The sequence below is a fragment of the Phasianus colchicus genome, chromosome 1 (assembly GCF_987193195.1).
Source record: "Phasianus colchicus chromosome 1, bPhaCol1.hap1.1, whole genome shotgun sequence".
Classification (NCBI taxonomy): Eukaryota; Metazoa; Chordata; class Aves; order Galliformes; family Phasianidae; genus Phasianus; species Phasianus colchicus.
The window spans coordinates 8,197,212-8,214,763 of record NC_143436.1 but is presented as its reverse complement, the minus strand read 5'-3'; the positions used below and the strand labels follow the sequence as shown (position 1 = coordinate 8,214,763).

General features: G+C 41.0%; 1 protein-coding gene across 3 annotated transcripts in view; it reads left to right on the top strand.

The window, feature by feature from the left end:
- Positions 1 to 17,552, top strand: part of FRMD4A (FERM domain containing 4A) — a 354,026-nt gene that overhangs the window by 90,268 nt on the left and 246,206 nt on the right. The window lies entirely within an intron of this gene.

Below are 17,552 nucleotides of genomic sequence, written 5' to 3'. Positions count from 1 at the left end.
TGGTTTCCATATGACCTCATAGAAAAGCACAGGCACTAAAAGACTATGAAGACAATGATACCAAATTGAAATTATTATTCATAATAGTAACAATAAAAACAATATTGTAGTGATATTAAGCTTTAGAATGCAGTAGGACAAGGCATGGAATAGAGGAATAAAAGAACATTGACAATTTAACCAATGAAAGTACAAAGCTCACTATCCCAGTGTGTGGGTTACAGGCTTCAGGTTTTTAAGAAGATATACTGGTGAACACCTATCTTTCTAGTCAATTTATTAAGCAGTTTGCTTAACGGGCAGCTGTTGGTGAGGCAATTTGCCATCTCTTTCAAAAGCATAATTCAGGCAGGGCTGCGTGCTGCTAGCTGTGAATCACAAGTCATGCAGGTATCCACCAGGGAAGTTGTAGAGCCATAACTGCTACAGAAATGGGAAAGTTGCAAGGGTGGTTATGAGATGAAAATGATGGCCTTTCCAAAATGCCAGTGTAGTAGTTACCTATGGAGGGAAGCAGCTTCCTTGCATGACTGCCTGATACACATCACTCTGACAGAAGCTACTGGCAGGGCCTGTTTAATGTCTGGGGCCATATAGAATGCAATAAAGCTCTTGTAAAATAGAAATTTCACCTATATGAAGTCTGATCCCTGAAGAGTGCAAACCTGCATAGCTTGACCCTCACTGCACACTTCAATAGCGATCAGCTCTTCCTCGTCATATTTTACTGGGTTTAGATGAATGGTGGAATGTGTGGGCTTTCTTCCTGAGAATGCACACATAATGTATTTGAACTTTCCCTTCTATTCTCCTTGCCTACATGGCAACACAAACCCCACCATAACAACACAACCAACATGTGACTCCTTTTGGGATCCAACCATCAAGGCAGAAGTCCCAGGCCCTGCAGGTTGTTCCAGTTCAGAGGAGACCTGAGGATAGATACAGGTGTCTCCTTGCTGCCATTTATAAACACACAACAATACAAAGTCCTATTTCCCTAAGCATGGTAGGAAACAAACAAATGAGAGGGCCTCTTCCTCCTCAAGGTGCCTTCCCTCATGTAATACCCACACACACCCATGTTTTTCCTTGATGCTTGCTCTTTAGCTTGGTGATACCACATGGGAACTGGTTTTCTCTCCCTAATACAGTCACAAGCTGTTGCAACACATGGAAGGCAACTAATGGAGTCAATGCCTTCTTTTGTTCAGGCTCACATTTTTTAGAGGCATTCCCAGTCCCTTTTATGCAGGGGTTGGGCTGTGTTGCAGATCAGTGGCACTGAGCCCCTCTCCACCTCCAGAACACCAAAAATCTCCAAACGTGCAGCCATCCCTAGGCACAGATGTTGACTTGGGTCACATATTTCAGGTTAAAGACTGCTATTGAAGGCCAACTTAATAGCAAATGCAGTATAAATATCAGTAATAAAAATCCACTGCTCCTCCTTTTTACAAAAGCTCAGTCTCAGGTCTCCAGTGCACTAAAAAGCAGAAGAAAGCAGTGGATCTGGTGGCACATCATGGTGTCCCCTGGGTCGCAATGCTGATGAGGCACAGCCCAGTGTAGCAGCCAAACCCATTCCAGTCATGCAGATATCATCATTCCTCTGCTCATGTGGGGCCTGGTAGCACAAATGCTTGCAAAGCTTGAACCTGCTGAAGTAACATGAAAGGTAGAAGCAATCTCCTGGGTAGGCAACACTCAAACCACTTGGGGCTTTGTAGACAGGAGGTCAAAAACAATATATCAAGTCAGTTATCAGCCAGTCCTGTCTTCCCTTCCTCCCCTCCCTCTGGCATCGAGCGGTAGGAGCTCAGGTCCTTTGATGTAAACCTGTCAGACACTTTGGTCTCATCCCTGCTCTGCCCTGCCCTATTTTTCCACATACACACTTTTTTTGTCAGATTTTAATTATAAGCATGATCATATTGGTAGGAAAACCCTTCCTTAATTACATGCTCAATTAATTCTAGTAGCTGAGGAGCTGAGCAAAGAAGTAAGGTGAAATTATTACTGCTTCATCTAAAGCTGGATCTCTCCGTGGTCAGGTTTGGAATAATACCGTAGAAGTCATTTTTCTTTAGGAAGATAGGTTTCATTTAACAGAGAGTAAATTATTCTGGCTAGAGGGAATTAGAGTATTATCTAATGCCACTGAAACACTTTTCCAGCAAGACCAATTACTTGCAGAACTATACTTTTTAGTAAATATTCCGTGGTCTGGCCCAAGAAATATATTGTACACATAAAGTGATATTCAGCCTGAGAGAATGGCACAATCCCTCCCCTAGCATATAATGGTCTTGAGAGACTGAGCGGTTGAGATCATGGAAGCATAGGATCATAGAATCATAGAATGGCTTAGGCTGGAAGGGACCTCGAATGCCATCCAGCTCCAACGCCCGGCTGTGGACAGGAACACTTTCCACCAGCTCAGCTGCCCAGGGCCCCATCCAACCTGGCCTTGAGCATCTCCAGGGATGGGGCACTCACACTTCTTTGGGCAGCAGTGCCAGTGCCTCAGCACCCTCTGAGTGAAGAATTTCTGCCCAGCATTAACCCTGAGTCTCCTCTCTTTTAATTAAAGGCATCCTTATCTTATCACTATCAGATTGCACAAAAAATTGATCCCCCTTCTGCTTGTAAGCTCCCTTCAAGTACTAGAAGGCCACAATGAAGTCTCCCCGGATCCTTCTTTTCTCCAGGCTAAAATAGCCCAGCTCCCTCAACCTTTCTCTATAGGAGAGGTGCTCCAGCCTTTTTATCATCTTCATGACCCTCCTCGGAACCCACTTTAATGGCTCCACATCCTCCTCCTGCTGAGAGAGATGAGAGATTGAAAATATCTCTATGCTGTCAGACTGCTCCTCATGGTGCCAGTGCTTCAACACCCTTGCTGGTAGCTGGGTAGCACACATTGGGGTACTAGCATGACTGAAGCCATGTCTTCAGGATCTTTGTTTCCCAGTGTTATGGGAAGGGAGCCTGTTTTGGATCCCTGAGATCCCTGCTAATGCCCACAGCAGCACGGAAAATAAGTCAGAGATGAGAAAATGTGGAAAAAATCCAATCTGGGAGAGGATGAGTGAGGGATGAAGGGCCAGCGATGAATGTTGACAGGTGTCCATGGTATGGGAACTTCTTGCCCGGGTGGCAAAACACATGTTCATAGCTGCTTTGTAAGGAGGGAATGCCATCAAGACACAAGGCTGGGAATATCAGAGCAAGGAACAACCATGCAGCTCCAACTTATTATGCAGTCCCGTACTGTTTTTTCCACAGGTTTCTTCTCATCTTACATTTAAGATGGATAGTGCTTGGATAATGAACAACCATTCATTATTCTGTATTCTTTTTTTTCTCAGTGAATAACCCTGGGTCTTATTTACTAACTACTTCCCTGAAAACAGAATTATTCATTTTCTCATGCGTTGCATTTTTGCTTCTGTGGCACTAATGGCAACAATTTCAAAGTTCCCCAAAACTTGCCATTATGCACCAGGTTTCTGTCTGTTAGAACTGAGCCATGAAGGAATTGTTAAATGTTGCCTCCGGTTTGGGGCCATTTCTGAGTTTTTTCACATCCTTAACATCTCACAGGGCTTTCTTTATTCTTCACACCCCTTGCCATTTTCCTCTGTCAGAGTCCAGACTTTCTTCCAACTTTGTGCAGCACTCTCACAAACCTGAAAATAAAGCTCAGGTGTCAGCAGCCATTAGTAAAAGTTTAGGATGCATGAGTCACCCATCACCAGCAATCTTCACTCAAAGACTTACTCCATCTCCTGCAGTGTCCCTCAGCCTTGCTCTCTGTACACCTTTTGCCTTGCACAAATGCCAAAGAGCTCTTTAGAAAGAAGATGCCTTCATGAATCATCCTTCCAACAGCTCCACCCCACACACGGAAGAAGGAAACCATTGGGGCAGAGGCCAGGTTGAAAAGAACATATCATCGTCTAATTAAAAATTCTATCATGAAGCATCATGAAGAAAATGCATGGCATTTTCTAACTTTTTGCCCCAAAGCAATTTCCATGTGCAAAAGGCCAACGCACACATGGCTGTTATCATATGACTAATTTTAATGTAACCTCATGCTATTAATTCTAAGCGCTCAAGATAAATTGACTGCAGATCACTGTCCCTCCTTGCTCCTTTCTGGAGTAACCCAGAGTGACACAGCAGATAGTCATGTGAGATGTCAACAGAGATGAAAGTATTGTGTCATAGGTTGGATATGAGGAAGAAATTCATCTCAGAAGGAGCGGTGAGGCATTGGCACAGGCTGCCCAGGGAGGTGATGGAGTCACCATCCCTGGAGGTGTTTAAGAACAGGGTAGACGTGTCACTGAGGGACATGGTTAGTGGGCATGGTGGGGGTGGGTTGGTGGTTGGACTGGATGATCTTAGTTTCTATGATTCTAAGAAAAGATGGGCAGTTTTTGAAATGAGGCAAAAGCATGCACTGAAGGTGGAGTGCGAATCAGTGTTATTTCCCTTGTATACAAACCTACAAACCATTTTGCCTGGAATAAATGTTTTGCACATTACACACGATAGGCTATACGTGGTAATTTGTACTCGCTTTATAGGGTAGTAAAGAAAGCTTTATAAAGTGGGTGTGACTTTCAGCATGTGTTGCAACTCAGTTTTTTGGAACATGTGTTTGCGTATGCCAGCAGCTACTTGATGTTAAAGCTCTCTTGTACATTTACTGGCTAATTTCTAATTAGCAAGCACCATTTTGATGCTAAGGTAGATTGTCAGGTAGGCTAAGCAGAAAATGTAATTTTTTTTGGCATATCTTTAACCTACAGTGAGCTATGTGTTTTCCTGAGACCACAGTTTGGAGAAATATACCTTGGTTTGAGGTTTTATTGATGATCCTCTTAAATCATTGATAACAACATTCTGGTGCTTTAGCAAACTGAGGGGGAAACATCAGCCAAATGTTTCAGACCTCTTTCCCAAATGTCACAAAGCTCCTTCACGAAGTGAGCTGACATTTCTCCTCAATACAGGGAAGGAAAAAAAAAAGAAAAAAAAACAAATAAGAGGTGGTGGAACAAATTTTCAGAGATTGTATTTCATACAGTTAGATTCTCTACTGGCATAATTCCTGAAACTTGTGGAGATAAACTGTAATTTCTTGTACACACAACCAATTTCTAGGCTTATTTGTGAAAATGACTCATATTAATATGGGAACATCGCAGATGCACAGAGAGATGGTAAAGTTTTTTGGGAGATTACCAAAGGCTGGAAGACAACAAAGATGAGACAGAAAATTAAAAAAAGAGAAAAGAACATTTTTCAATCTGGACAGAAAAAGAGATAGGCTGTTTTCACTGTTTTTTGGTTTTTTTTTTAATATGATAAATATATACATCATTAAATAATCCTTAGCCATTAATCCCTGGAAGATATCATCCACAACATTAACAGGGAGATGAAATAAAGCTATGTTATGTACTCCATACACTGCAGAAGAATTAGTGTCAGTGGAGAAAAGACCAAACCTAAAGGGAATGAAGCACAGGGCAGAAGCACACGTTATGCCACCAACCTTGAAGGAACTCTTTCAGTTGGTATTCAGGCAGGAATGTGGCTACTCCTTGGCCTTAGTGGTGCTCCTGGCACCTCAGGACAAGATCCGAAAATTAGGAATTATTTATAAGTTTTGCTTCTGGTCCAGATTAACTGCCAAACTCTTACCAGTGCTGATTTCTTTGTAGATAAACCATGGAAACTTTTGGCTAAGAAACATGAATATTTTCACTGGTAAAAATAAGCAAAATTAAAATAAAACTAAAGCAAGACTCCTAACCAAGGAAAGATCCATGACAATCATGAAAATGAGAAATACTTCTGAAAAAAAAAAAATAATAATAAGGAAATGGTTAAATCTTCCCAGAAGCAAAAATTAATGCCGAGCATTTATATTCATTTGACAGAATTTATCTACTCTTCTGCTCCATATAACCTAAGTGCAGCACTTAACCTGCAACCCCCAGCAATGTCTGGTGTGTGTTACTTCCCAGCCCCTATGACGCTCAGAGACGTGTTCTGGAATGCAGAATGAAGTATATTGCAGGGTTTGTGGGCTGAAGGGAAATCATTATTACGTAGTAATCAATACCATGCATCTTGCATAGCTTCTTGCCTTCTCTGGCACCCTACCTTAGCTGTCAGAGGTTGGGGTTGTTTTTTTTTTCTGATTTGAATAAGGTCATAGTTTTTTGCGTGCTTTTGGTTTGAATCGATTTTCTTCCTTTTATGATGATGACTACACTCCTAAATTGGCTGGTGGCACTGAAGCCTCAACATACATCATTTTAGCACCTGGGGATAAACAGCATGGATGGTGGAGGTGAATTTCATTCTCTTAAAATCAGTAGTAAAAGCAGCTGTAAGTGCAATATTTTGAACAAATTTATTCCGTATGTTTTGTGTGTTTAAAGTGTAGAAAAGAGAAAGGGACATGGGAGTGAGACCTGTGCTCTTCTCTCTAAAATATGTTGACTAGGAGGACAGACACAGTCCTCTTATGCCAGACTTGTGGAGGCAAATTTTTATCATTCCCAGGTTGTCCTAGAGATGGACCGTCTGGACACAGCTTGGAATAGATCATGATGCCAGAATCCCTCTGCCAGGTAGTAATGGGATTCACTGAGCACCTAAGAGCTGCACAGGGTGGAAATTTGGCTTGAAATTTGCCAGTCAAAGCATTTTCAGATTGTTCATTTTCCGGATATTTTGTTTAAAACATGTCAGTTTCAGACTTACTGCAAATCTACATCAAGGTTTCAGTAACATCCCAAAGCATTCAGCTGATAAACCAGGGTCAGAGGTACCCAACAGGGATGCTAATTCTTGTCCAATGCAAGGTGGTTCCCGTTGACTCTATAAGGATGTAGCTGATGAAACTTTTTCTGGGACTAGAAGAAAACTGAGGAGTTACAAACATTCTGAATAGGACAGAGAAGACTCCAGATCACAGGGAAGCAGGCCACTATACAGGTAGATGTTTTGAAGTCCACCACCATAAGCATCCCATGCTGCCTCATCTTGCAGCAAACAAGGGGGCTGAGAGATTTCCACAGAGACCTCAGAAATCTCTTTCTGCCAGCTCCCTCAAAGCCCTGAAACAGCCTCAGATTCATATGAAATAATAACACTACCGTTGACAGCACCCCATAAACTCCTGCTGACTTCTCCCACTGCACTTACTGTGAGAGGAGAATGTTAGCGCCTTAAGGGCATCCTCTTAACTGCATGGCATCTGTCCAATGGCAGCATATGTGCAAATTAGCTGCAACTGCCGTATGTGCAGTGGTGGTGCTGCTTAGGAAATTCTCTACTGCTATTAGCCCAAATACAAGAAGTAATTCCATAGAGAAGTTCAACATGGTTTGCTATTAATCCATGGAAAATGACATTCCTGGCTTTACTCTAACGCAAAAGAAACCATGATTAAAATATGGCCAGCTGATTATGAGAGATTAATTAATAACTTGCACAGTGTGAGTATATTTCATGTCATACCTAGAGAAGTAGGAGAATGTTGAAGGATGTTTTGGTGAGGAATGGATCAAGTATTAAATTAGGTCTGTATTACTCTCATTGTGATTGTTCCTAATCCTCCAAGGCCATGGATTTCTTATAAATGAATTGAAAACACAAAACAGAACACACAAAAAAAAGCACCAAAAACCCAGAGTGGAGTAATTAAAAAGAAAATAAAAATAATAAGGTCTGAAGCAGTGCCACTCTTTTTCTTGATGCTTTGATAAATGCACTTGTGGCATGCTCAGAGAAAGCAGCCTCGTTCATCAGCAAAAGCACAGAGCACCAGTCTTCACCTCATCCCAAAGACATATGAAAGATGAACCCTAAGGATTTTGTTTTCCTCTTAGAAATTTTGAGCTGGCCAGCAGCTTTTTTTCCAAGTGTTTGTTAAGGGAACAGTTCAGGGAAATGGTGAGCACTGATACATGAGCTCTTTTCATGCTGGTGAGATGATCATTTGCCCACTGGGGAAGCAGCATGGGTCACTCATCTGCTTTATGCAGATTGCCAGAGCTTTGATAATAAGGATGAAATCTGGTTAGCATCTGCATTCACCTCTGGTAAGGCAGATACAAAACTAAGGTATGCAGCTATTGATGTGGTTGCTGGAAAAGTGCTCAGGAGGAAAAAAACAAGGAAGGTACCAGGCAATTGCATGAATAGAGCCAGATAAAAACCAAGCCCCAAAAAGTAGGTGCTCTGCAAGGGAAAAGGTGGGTGTGATCTGAAAACTGCAGGATTCAGGACTGTTTGTCAGTGAACCTCACCTCACATATTAGCTTCTTCCCTGGCCTTAGGGAAATTATTTAAATCTCTGTCTTCATCTCCCTCCAGTTTTCTAAATTGAAGTTGCGATACCTGCCCACCTACTCACCTTTCAAAAGACTATAATGAACATCTATTTGTTTGCAAACTGCTCAGGAAACAGCAAATGCCAAACACTCTTATTATACAGTGAAATTATTAAACATAATGCTGGAGGGCACTCAGACTTGGAGACAATACAGCCACGTTTGTACTGCTTGCAGTAGGAGTGTGCCCAAACTGTTCTCAAGACTTCCAGCATGGGAGATTTGACTCCTCAGGTAATCAGCTCCTCGTCCAGTGCTTAATTAGTCTTATGGCAAAAGAGACTTTTCTAATGCCCACTTCATTTCTTGCTGCAGAGTAAGCCATGCTGTTCTTCTCCTGTAATTAATCCCTTCTCCATCTACAACTGTTTTATGAGAAACTGTTTCAAAGCCCCTCGGATTTCTCTTCCACAGAAACCCACATCATTTACCCTTTCTTTGCTGCTCACATTTTCTGAACCATAATCACTCTGGCTGTGGTCTTCCAGAAATTGTTCAATAATTTCTTAGGAGATGGTGTGGAAATACCACGAATAAAATCATCTTCAGGTCATGTAAATGTCTGCCACATCTTGAATACATCCCTCAGATGATGCCTGCTTTATTATTTTGTTCTTGGGTTTTGTCATCATATGAAATTTGTGATTTAAAACACTGCAATCTAACTTAGATTCTCCATGTCATGAAGAGTTACCCTACTGGTAAGTGGCTGACCTTTATTGTTGTGAAATCTTTCCTATCTTTTCTAATTTTCCAGCCTCCAATATCTTTCTTCCTGTACATACCCCCATGTCAATATTTGGTGGCAATGTTGTATAAAATTTAACAGAAAATGCTACTATCAATACAGGTTTACTTTAACCATCCATAAAAATTAATATAAAACAAAAGCTCTGCTGTAAAACACTTTAAAACCCCATGAGCAGAATATTCATCTCTGTTATATATTTTATAGGTTTTTAGAGTGGTTCCAACAAAACCTCATGAATTTAGGGTTAAATCTTTAGCTTGTGTAACTTGCCGTTACACACATCTGCTTTGACTTTGTTATAGCCATAGTAATTCACAGGAAGTGAGAAGACAGCTTTAATGCAAGCTGTAGAGACTGTGTTTCTTGGAGGTGCCCTGAGCTACACCATAAGCAGCTGAGATCAAGTGTTTCCCAGAACTGTTCTGACTCTTTGGAAGAAAATATTCTCAAATTTCAAGAGAGGAGGGAGCAGCATAGATAATGGAAGGACCTCATTATGTTTCCAGTGGCCCCATTGCACCCAAGGACAGCAGGAGACAACATTCACTCCTTGAGCCAAACCCAAACCTCTGCTTTGTTCAGAAGTCATAGCATGGGATGTGTACAGATGGCCACAGTTTGGTAAATAATCCATAAATTAAGATTATTACAATAGCTCTTGGCAGATTGAACTGAAGGAAATTTGGCCCTCATCCTCATTCCGTGTGAATCTATGAGGTACCTCACACATCATCCCTGGAGACTTTCAAGCTGAGGCTGGATCAGGCCCTGGGCAGCCTGATCTAACTGAGGGGTCCCTGTTCATTGCAGGGGAACTGGACTAGATGGCCTTCAGAGGTCCCTTCCACCTCTAAGGATTCTAGGATTCTATGATTCTGTGTTGATTATTTACCTGGAAATGTGCTTTATCAAGTTTATTCCTGCATAAACTTCTCAGGCACGCAGATGCCTTAAAGCAAGCTGCATCGCTACAATTGTATTTTTAATTGCTGTGTTTAGAGAGTCTCATTGATCTAATCAGAGCTAAATAAGACCCATGGTATTTCCCATAGTAAAGTTTACTGAGGATGTGGTTCTTCAGTTTGCTATAATGAAACCTTCTGCTGCATTGTCACCAGTCAGTGTGCAAAGCCACTGAGCTGAGGGGGAGAGCAAGCATACCTTGCTTTAATAAATTTGTTCTTATTTCTGTAGCTCAGAAATCCCATCACCCAGGCAGTAGGAAAGCAGCTGGGTGACATTATCAGTAATTGCTTAATATTGTCGTTGCATTTGCTTACAAGGAAAAGAAGGCACAGACAATCAATCAGCTGACAGAATATTCATAGTCTGTGATAAAAGCAAGTGCTTTTTGAATGTCATGGCAACAGTCACACAAGCAACGTGATCTTGTACTTGATTACTTCCTGCTGCATTCCTGATAGTGTCCATATTGCTCCATTAATTTTGTTCTTTATCTATTCTAAATCTCATTTGTGTTTGGCGAGTACATAAAATAATCCAGCACCTTTCCTCAGAGACTCCCAGTGAGCAGAACCTCTTGGGCTGCCCTTCTAGATATATCCTACGTAAGCCCACAGCATTCCAGAGTGTATTTTAGGAATTACGTCTGGATTAGTGCAGCAGGTAATCTCTGAAATCAGATTTGAGAGTGACTTTTGTGAAAAAGACTTAGAATAATCTCATTAAATAATTTGTTGGAAAAGCTTTTCAGGCAAGGGGGAAATAAATTGATTTGTCTAAGACACATCTGGTCCTGCCTCATTCTCTCTTAGTCTTAGTGGTTTGTGTTTTTCAATTTCTTTTTCTCATTGATACGGGGAGTTTATGGCTCCTAAAGGCCAGAACACAATAGGCATCTAGTCTTCTGCATTAGAAACTCACCCATTAATTGCTGCATCAAGTCTTCAATGGGCTGTGCTGTGTATATTTAGAAAGAGCTGCTTGCAGGACTCCAGCTAGTCAGTAAGCTATGGTATTCTCTACTAAGTTGTTCTAGATGTTAGTCACCTTTCTTCTCAAACAAACAAATTAAAAAATCCCCACAAGTAAAAGATTAAAAAAAGAAAGAACAACAACCAACTAAACAAAAACTAAACGAAGAGATGCCTGAGATCCTTATTTGTGGTCTGAAACTGTTCAAGTGTCACCCCTGAGATCTCATTATGACTTTTAGTTTATCTCGAAGAGCTGAGTCCTCTGTGAAGTCTTCTAATGCAAGTGCTAATAGGTTGTAATCAAGTTATCTCTTAACCTTCCTGCTGACAGACTACTTCAGATAAACCAGCTTAACAAAAATGAGCAGTTCTGATGGGATTTGAACTCCTTCTGCCTCCAGCATGGGTTCTTCTCTGTTTCACCTAAGGACCATTTCTAATCCCTCCAGGACCAGGACTGCAAGGTCCTCAATGAGAATTCTCTGACAAAAAGGTGCAAAGAGGCAAAGGCATCACTAGGAGTGCACTTACAAGTGTTCCTTTATTGCACTTGAACCAACATGCCAGTTCATCCACCACCCATCAAAAACAGTCCTCCTTGATGAGAATGTTTTAACTCAATCTTACTAACAAGTGTATGAAAGTTACTTTAAATAATTTGATGATTTTGTTGTAATACCTTTGCTGTTTTTCTCTAGGAAAAAAAAAAAAAAAGGCACTATTTGTTTAGGAAAGCAAAGAAAGAAAGTAGACTGGTCTACCGTGGAAGAAGTAAAAATTCCAACATTCAATTTTACCTTTTGTTTTAATTCCTATATCATTACTTCCTTATGTCTTTTGTTAATTACATTCCTCATGTGTCGAAGTTTCTTCATTACTGTAATGGAAAAACTGTCAATGTTGGAACATTCGGGCCTGCCAGGCACAACAGCCACTTTTGGATTAAGTGACCACTCATGTGATGCCCAAGGACTCTGCTGCTCTTCCACCAATGCAGTTTTTGGTTGTATTATTTATAAAGTGCTTTGATAGATTCGTTTACCAGGAGCTAAGTAATGGCAAGGCCTTTGAGGCCTGGATGCTTATCAGTTGCTACTACATTAAGTTTACAAGCGAAAATCAAACTGCCAGGCTTCAAAGAGGTTTGGATGGTATAAATTAACCTGTATTTTAGAAGTTTCTGAGCAGATGTCATACTTTGCCCTGGAGATCTCATTACTGCTCAAATGTATGCACCGATTTTGCTACATTAACGAAGCAGTACCCCTCCCCTTCCCCACAAAGCAGGATTAGCTGCTCGTGTCTGTAGCTATTTTTGTCAAAAATCTTTTGAAAGCCTTTGCGAGGAGAGGAGGGAAAGTTTAAAAAAGCCAGGATCTGTCTTTATTAATTACAGGATGATTAATTATTTAATCTGCCCAGATATCTGTATGCACAACTTGGCTCACTCTCATTTATCAGGCTTTCAGCACCATTAATCAGGGGAAGTTCTAAACGGGAAGGAAGACAGGTTGATTTAAGGTGCTGCTCCACACTGACCCCTCCCCACGCCAGGGCCATCAATCACCATGAGCACTGACAGTGCATCCCAAACACACTGTGCTTGGGCCACACTGTGCTTTGCTTTCAGTTTGAAGCTCACCATGGTTTTTGGACCAGTTGAACAGCAAGTGAGGGTCTGAAAATGCTGCTGACTTTAGGGAAGTGAAAGGAAAGTTGACCACTTCAGACCTAACCATCCCTCATAGAATGGAATCATAGAATCATTAAGGTTGGAAAGACCACTAGCATCATCTAGCCCAACCGTCAGCCTATACCTGTGACTGCCCTAAACCATGTCCCTTAGTGCCACATCTGCCCTTCTCTTGAACACCTCCAAGGATGGTGACTTTACCACCCTCCTGGGCAGCCTGTGCCAGTGCCTCAACATTCTTTCTGAAAAGAAATTTTCCTTAATATTCAACCCAAGCTTCCCCTGGCACAATTAAGGCCGTTACCTTTCATCCTCTCGCTGCTACTCTAGAAAAGAGTCTGTCCCTCATCCCTCTGCACACTTTGGGAGCCCAGGACAAGTGACTACACTTAAATCTCCTCTACCATGGTTCATTACCTCTGCAGCAGGGCGAGCTTGCAGACACACAGTCAGCTGCACTCACAGGAGAAGCTCAGTCATTCGTCATGCTGCCACAAGGCTGATTGTATCTACTCAGCTCCCGGATTACAGTGCCAAACAGAAGTCGTTTCACTGCCTTTTTAAACTCCTAGCAATAGGCACAGCCTTGGGGCTCTGAAGGCGAGACATAAGCATGCATGGGCTGTAAGACATCCTTCTTTTCTGGGGTGCAAGGTGGTGTGATGGGGGAGGAAGAGGGAGGCGGATGCTAGCTTCAACCTGGGTGCAGACTGTTTTTTTTCCTTTCTTTCTTCCCACCTTCTGCTTATAACTTGGAAAATGCTGCTTTATCAGACTTGTAGTTGCCAGCTCCCAGAATTTTAGAATAAATTTAGAGTGAACCTTATGTTGTTAGAGTTGTTTTTAGATCCTTAGTTCCTGGAGTCAGGTTAGAGTGGATGTCACTGACAGATTTCTTTTTAAAGCACACTTTAGGTTTGGTGATTGCTAGAGAAGCTTAACAGTGAAATCCAAAGGATTTTTACAGGCTTGAAAGTCAGAGGGCATATACAAACTTTAATTTTTATGTTTCATGTACTATTTTTTCCCATTTACAATAAATCTCAATGGTTTAAAGTATACAGAAATAGTCATGAGCAATTGAATCAAGGTATTGGGAGCATTTCTGCACTGCTTTTTCATGGCAGAAGCTTTCCATCTTCAAGGTTACATATCCCCACATGTGCTGTGTCTTTGGATTGCTTACCACTGCATGGCCACTCTTGGCACTGGCTGCACCAAACTGCTGATCATTTTTGTTTGTGCAGTTCAAGAACTGGTTACAAGAAAAGAATCAGTATTCCAAATTTGCTTGTGTTTCATTAAAATGCATGCCTTGGCTTATATTGAAATCAACGTTCAAAAAATATACTTGAATAACAAGGAAGTCTTACAGGTCTATTCAATTTTTAGTGTAAAAAAGGAAATTGGTGGCTGATTGATCTCCTAATCCTTGTTCCAACTCTGGGTGAAAAAGTACAGACTTATCCTTCATCTGAAATGCACTGGCTCTGTTTTCTCACACACAGACTGCTGTTACTAGAGAAAAGACAGGAATGCCATAGCAATTATCCATAACAATATCCTGCCCCTTCGCTTCCTATTGTGACTCTCCCCTTTCCCCTGCACACAGCTGATTGACTGAGCATTAGTATTATTGCATAACTTATTTCAGCACAAAGTAGGTATAGAGCACTTCAGCTACTGCAGGTAGGGTGTGTGGGCTGACATGAGCTGGCCTCCATCAGATACTTGAGCATAGGCACTCACCCCCTCCTCATTCTCTGCAGTGCATCACACTAAACAGATACTCCTGTAAATTAACTTCCATCCTGTAAATTCAAACCCTCACCTATACCACAGTCATTTATGTAGGGCCAAAGGAGAAAGAGCATAAACTGAAGACTTGTAAGAGACACCCAGCTAGGAATCAAGTGATGGGAGTTATGTTCCTATTTCTGCTGCAACTTTTGTGCAACTACCTTATCTCCCATCTCTATCAAGCAGTGATAACACCTTTTCTCAGCCTCTTTTCCTGAGTTACAGTGATAGAATAAGAGAATGGCCTTAAGTTATGCCAGGGGAGGTTCAGGTTGGATATTAGGAAAAATTTCTCAGAAGGAGTGGTGATACATTGGCACAGGCTGCCCAGGGAGGTGGTGGAGTCACCATCCTGTGAGGTTTTCAAGAAACGTGTAGATGTGACACTGCAGGACATGGTACAGAGTGGTCACAAGCATAAAGTGGTAGCTGGACTAGGTGATCCTAGTGGAGATAATTCAGTATGATTAAGAGTTTTAACATGAATGCATTTGGAGTAATGAGGAAGAAAATTTGCCAGTGCATATTGCTAAATTATCTTCTACTATTAATGATTCCTTTACTTGCATCAATTCACTTTTTTTTAAAGGGATTTTGTACTGATGACTAAATTTGCAATTTCTTTGCATAGAAAACTCAGTGAAATCATTTCAGATTTTATGTACAATTGGTTTGCAGGACATCAATAATCTGATTCAAAGCTTTGTGTAATAGTAGGAAATCTCCTACTGATATCAACTAGTTTTTCATCCAGCTGCAATTGAAAAGCAAATGGGTTTTTTGTTTTGTTTTGTTTTTGTTGAAGTTCTAAGTTCTTTGATATGAAATTGCCAATAGATGCCAAGCAATTTCAATAACAATTGTGGAAAGATACAAAAAAGTCTTTTGGTTGGTGGGGGGTGATATATGTAGTATTTTTCTCCTCTTTTTTTGTAGACTTAAGTCAACTTGTTTGATGATTAAAAAATATACATTGGAGCAAGTTTAGAGTCTAGCGAGGAAGAGATAAACATTCCAGCTCTAAGTTCTCACTGTTGTAAACAACTCTTTTCCGAGTCTATAATGGACTAGATCAATAAAACAATTGATGGCAACCAAGGGAGAAGAGGAATAACAGCCTCGTTTAGTATTTATAGAGCGCTGCTCCTGAAAGACTTTCTAAACGCTTTAATTAAGCATCACAACAACCATATGATATACAGGAAGAATTATTGTCTGTGTTTTACAGGTGATCAGCATGGAAAGATACTATCCAAGGTTACTAAGTGAATCTTTGACAAAGCCGATAGGGGCAGGCACTGTTGTTTTATCCCTTGTTGTTCTGTGCAGCTAATCTGGGTGTTTTGAAGTACAGCTGTTGAGACATATATTCCCAGACATTAGAGTGGCATGCAGCAAGAGTGTGTTTAACCCCCTCTGGGAGATTTTCTCTATCCTTCAGCCAGCTGTAACTCATCTGCAAATCATGACCAACACTTTCCTTTTATTTGTTCCCTTGGTCTTACTGAACTAAGCAGTAACTTCCTTGCTTTACTCTTTGCACTTTTTTTTTTTTTTTAATTAGGCAATGGACAATTCAGAGGGCTTGGTGTGCTAAGAAAAGTAAGAAGGAAGCACTTATAAATGCAGCCTACAAGGTCTACCAAGGACTGGAGCCTACTTCCTGTGCTGGTTTTTCCCAGGCTGCCTTCATTTACAACTTCAGGCCCTTGACCTTCACTGGCAGTGGAAGCTGTGAAGGAAATAGCTTTGAATGCACTTTTGTGTATGCAAATATGTTCTTCCAGGCACAAAGCCTGGAACCCATTCATCAGGTATACTATGAGCTGTAAAACCTTTATTTATTCAAGGATGGTTATGGCATCTTCCACTGCAAGCACACAAATGCCAAGAGAACTGAACTCTTTTTCACATTACAGGCTCATCTCTGGGACACCCCAAATGTGCTTCTCTCAGAACCATAACATAACTGCAGGATAAGAACCATGGCTGTGTCAGGGCACCCTTTACACACTGGGAGACACATGTAGATATTCTGGAGCTAAATTTGGCTTCAAAGGCCTAAGATACGAGAAGAAACACCATGCATTTACTATGGGTAAGAACAGACCATTCTCAGTGCTTCAGAGGGGTTTGGCTTGTCTTGAAAACCTTTACTGACTAAAGGCAAGCTCTACTGCAGTGCTATACTATGGGACCAGTCTTAGGAAACCGTTGATCTGATTTTGGCTAAACTTTTTACAGAGTTGGCAGACATCTTTCTTCTTCTCTCGCCTCATTCATAAACGCTTTGGACCCATCATACATTTGTTTTCTTCTATGATACTCTTCCTCTCCTAATTACACATGCGTATTTAGGTTACATCCAAATCACTCCATTAGAGCATACAGTAACCATAGAGTGATTTGCCGTTCTCCATCTTTGGCTATGTGTCATACAGCAGTTTGTCCAAACAGATGAAGGTCTATACTCACCACCAAATCAAAGACAATTTCTTTTATATTGATTTTTTTTTCATGCTGAGGCACAGAGGCCTGCATTTAGAGGGAGAAAAGAAACTGATGAGGGATTTCTATTTCACACGTATTTTTTATGCAAACAGTGGTTAGAGTAGATTATATTTACAAGTATTATAATTGTCTGGAGTGCTTTTACCACAGTGTGCCTAGCAAAAATGACCTTCTGCTTTCCCCTACACAGCATTTGCAAATATCTTAATGCAGAGTGCATCTTTTATCTTCCTGAAAGACAACTAGGGGATGGAATTTTAAGCTGATTTTTTTTCCGGTTTAGTTTGCTGTTGCTGTTGCTGTTGTTTGGTTGTTTTTTTAATTCATAAGCTAGTCTTTAGGGCTGGAGAAATGTTTTGACAGAGGGAAGGGATGATAATAGATAATGCACTAATCCATTTGTTGTGGCTTCTTTACCACTGGAATTTGTATAC